Source organism: Pongo abelii, chromosome 7, assembly GCF_028885655.2.
Source record: "Pongo abelii isolate AG06213 chromosome 7, NHGRI_mPonAbe1-v2.0_pri, whole genome shotgun sequence".
Taxonomy (NCBI): Eukaryota; Metazoa; Chordata; class Mammalia; order Primates; family Hominidae; genus Pongo; species Pongo abelii.
In genome coordinates this window covers 9,181,742-9,186,158 of record NC_071992.2, presented here as the reverse complement: position 1 = coordinate 9,186,158, position 4,417 = coordinate 9,181,742, and the positions used below count along the sequence as shown (strand labels likewise).

Sequence of the window (4,417 nt, the reverse complement as noted above, 5' to 3'; positions counted from 1 at the left end):
ATTATTAGTTATATCCTTGGGGGATGTTACTCCTAATGTCACACGGGGTGTGCTCCCTGTGATATTATTCGTAATATCTTAGGGGGATGTTACTTTTCATGTCACTGGGTGTGTATATCATGCGTATTCAACGCCTGTGATACTACTCCTAATATCCTAGGGGCATGTTCCTCCTAATGTCACATGGGGCGAACACCATATGTGTACACCTGCTGTGATATTATTCGTAATATCCTAAGGGAATATTACTCCAGATGGCACAGGAGATGTACACCATGTGTGTCAACAGCCTGTGTCATTATTCGTAATATCCTAGGGGGATGTTTCCGTGAATGGCACAAAGTGTGTGCAAAAGGTCACAGAAAGTGTACAACTTATGATGTTATCTGTATTACCCTAGAAGGATGTTACTCCTAATATGGCACAGGGGTGTACACACTTTGATATTATTTGTAATCTCATAGAGAGACATGACTTCAAACATCACAGTGGATGTTCACACGTAGTGTATACCCTGTGATATTATTTGTAATATCCTAGGGAGATACAACTCCTGATATCACAGTGTGTGTACCCCGTGTGTGTACACCCTTGATATGAGTCGCAATATCCAGGGTAAATATGACTCCTCATATCACACAGTGTGCACACCCTTTGCTATTTTTCACAATATTTCAGGGAGACACTGCTTCTAATATCACCGTGGGTGTACCCCATGTGTGTGTACTCTGTGACAGTATTTTTTATATCCTAGGGAGGTATTACTCGTAATGTCACAGTGGTTGTGCACCCTGTGATATCATTCTTATTTGACCTTGCTGCCTTTTTTAACCCACCCTACAAAAGGAATGGAACAGATAAGAAGATATTGAGATTAGACTGTGCTGCCGTGCGGCCGCCGCAGGACACCTTTAATATCCCTGTTTCTCAGGCTGTAGATGAAGGTGTTCAGCATGAGGGTGACCACCGTGTACATCACTGAGGCCACTGCACACTCTCTCGGGGAAGATGACACATCTGAACCCAGCTACCCTCCAATGCCTGTTCCGTAAAATCAGCAAACAACTGACAGGTGAGATCCACAGGTGGAGAAGGTTTATACTTCCCACCTGATGATGAAACCCTCAGAATGGAGGAAACAATTTTACAGTAAGAGGAAAGTGTCCCCGAGATGGGAAGAAAACCAAACACGGCAGCAAGGAAATACATGTTGATGTTACTGGTGAAGGTGTCACAAAATGCAACATGGGGGAGTTGAGAAGGTTCCCAGAAGAAATCAGGAATTTCCACATCCTTGAAGCAGGTCATGTGTAAGGCAATCAAGTTGTGCAGCTGGGAGTCTAAAAGACTGAGAAAAAAAAAAAAAACAAACACCACAAATCTAGGAAGCCACAGAAACACGGGATCAAGATGGCTGAACGATATAGAGGGTGACAGATGGCTACAAACCGGTCATAGGCCATCGCACTCAGGAGCATGTCTCTCTTCCATGCCTCCAAAAATGGCCGAGAGACACATCTGAGTCAGGCAGCCTGCATAGGAGATGACTCTGCTGTGAAATTGGATGTCCACAATCATCTTGGGGACCGTGGTGGAGATGAAACCGATGTCAGGCAAGGACAGGTTGGAGAGGAAGAAGTACATGGGGGTGTGGAGTTGGGAGTCAGGGCTGATGACCAGGATGATGAGCAGGTTCCCCAGCACCGTGACCAGGCACATGGACAGGAACAGCCCAGCGACGACCGGCTGGGCTGGATCCTCTGAGAGTTCGAGGAGGAGGAATATAGAGACATCTGTTAGATTCTGTGGGTCTGTATCGTTTGGACAACTTTTGCCTAGAAAAGAGGGTTGAAAAATCGGAAACAAGTAAATCAACAGCCGGCATTGTGTCTGCATTTTGGATATAAGCAATTCACAAGTAATGTTTTCAGATTTCAGAGCAATCCACACTCAGCAACATTTTGTAGTTCTGACAAACTCAATTGCCATATAACGCTTTCAACAACGATTGCTGTGTTATTCACGTCTTGCTTTACACACCTGCCTTAGAGAAACTAGCTTCAAGAACCTTTCAAGAACCAGATCATCATATATAACAAATTCGTTATTGCTAGTAAATACAGCCCATCTTTTCCAAAGAAAGGGATGTAATAAAACCCTTGTCTTCACTTTAAGAAAAAGGTTATCCTAATTAAAGGAAATTAGGAACTCAAATATTTTATTTATTCTTCTAGATTGATATAAATTCCCTTGATGTAGAACATTTGTAAACACTGTATAACAGCTGAGACCATGCCACCTGGAAGTGAAATGATAGTTGATAGTTCATAAGCAGAAAATAGTTCCACATGCCAGTTAGGTCCTAGTGATTTCATCATTGTGTTTTCTGACTTTTCTCCTTCAAGAGAGTAATTGCTTCCTCAAATCGGTGGGTCTTGTTTTAAAATTCATGAAAGCTCTAACTCCTGTCATTAGCTTAGGTGGACTTAGAGTTTTCATCAGAAAGTTTGGCTGGATGCGGTGGCTCACGCCTGTAATCCCAGCACTTTGGGAGTCGGAGGAGGGCGGATCATGGGTTCAGGAGATCAAGACCATCCTGGCCAACATGGTGAAACCCCGCCTCTACTAAAAGTACAAAAAGTTCTCCCGGCATGGCGGCACACGCCTGTAGTCCCAGCTACTCGGGAAGCTGAGGCAGGAGAATGGCTTGAACCTGGGAGGCAGAGAATACAGTGAGCCGAGATCAAACCCCTGCGCGCCAGCCTGGGCAACGAGAGCAAAACTCCGTCTCAAAAAACAAAAAACAAAAAGAATCAAGTAAGTCAAAGTCACGCTGATGACAGCCAATTTTGGTGAAGCAAGGAAGTGTCAATTCAATCATCAACATAGATGTTTGCTTTTGCTGCCGCCTATGTGCCAAGCAAGATATCGGCTCTGGGGAATCAGAAACCAAAGAGACTCACTTGTTCCTCTCACAGTACTCAGTACTTACTGAGAGAAGGACGAAACAAAATGTCCTGTCTGGAATGCAGGGAAACCAGAACTTCAGGTCAGGGGATATTTACGTTGAATTGTGTGGAGTTGAAGCTGAAAATCTTAAGGAATGTATCTAAAATTCACTTTGCCTTTAATTTATGCATCCGTCAGCTAGAGATCACGCAGCGGGCACCCACGATCGGCTTAATCATCGCTCACTTCCATTGGATCCACTGGAAATCAAGTCAGATGAGGGTGCTGAGTCTCAGAGGATGGACATCTCACCCCTTTCCATACAGAGAAGTAGAAAGGGCGGTATTCAAAATTCATGGCCAGACTCGGGTACTATATTTCCTGGTCTTCCAACTCTCAAAAAGTTGTGGGTTTTTTTGGTTTTGGTTTTGGTTTTGGTTGTTTTGAGACAGAGTCTCATTCTGTTGCCCAGGCTGGAGTGCAGTGGAGTGATCTCGGCTCACTGCAACCTCCGCATCCCAGGTTCAAGCTATTCTCCTGTCTCAACCTGCCGAGTAGCTGAGATGACAGGCGCCCGCGACTACGCCCGGCTCATTTTTTTCTATTTTGAGTAGAGACGGGGTTTCACCATGTTGGCCAGGCTGGTCTCGAACTCCTGACCTTGTGATTCACCTGTCTCAGCCTCCCAAAGGGCTGGGATTACAGGCGTGAGCCACCTCACCCAGCTTCCAAAAGTTTTCAGCACAGCTCAGAGTTCTGAACCACAGGCACGTCGGAGGAGCATTTTTGAAACCCTTTCCAGCTTCCTCAATAGGAATGGAAGCCAAACTCCGAATCGATGACTGCTTTGAGAAAGTCGAGAGCTGTAAGGAAAGCCAGGAACAGTGCCAAGGGAGAGATGCGTCCCGAATGATCCTGTGCCAATTCTTTCTGGAATCCTTGATGTGATCTCAGCTGCCCTTTGTATACTTGACACAGTGATTGTGGCACCCACTGGTCTAGCTGTGGTCTCCAAGGAACCCCCAAAGGGAAGGGCACAGTGAACAGGGGCACTCACCTGAGTGACAAGGATTTGAGAGGGCAGGTTGATTGCAGGGAGAGGACTGGCCAAATGCCATGTGTCCGGACTTAGACTGCCTGGCTCAAATTGGACTTCACCCTTTTTGATTTCATCATCTAGTAGGAGTTCTATGAAAAGGTGTTGCTCCTTTTCTAGTCTGTAAAGTCATCATGAGATGTGCACTAATAACGTGGAGACTACGCAGATGAAATGAAACTGCATAGAGCATAGAGCTCAGAGCCTGGCCTTCAGGAAGCCCTCAATAACTGTTCATGATGCCATGGTGTCTATCATCATCCTCTTTATCCTCATCATCACCTTCATAATCTTTTTGTTGTTCGTAGGGAATCATTTAGAGGGACTGATTCCCGGCTATCATGGGTGAGATGTCTATGAAAAGGACAACCA

The 4,417-nt window shown here is 45.2% G+C and overlaps 1 pseudogene; it reads right to left on the bottom strand.

The window, feature by feature from the left end:
• Window positions 1–874: 874 nt before the first annotated feature.
• On the bottom strand, window positions 875–4,067 carry LOC100462382 (olfactory receptor 7E24-like; annotated as a pseudogene).
• Between the last annotated feature and the right edge of the window lie 350 nt (window positions 4,068–4,417).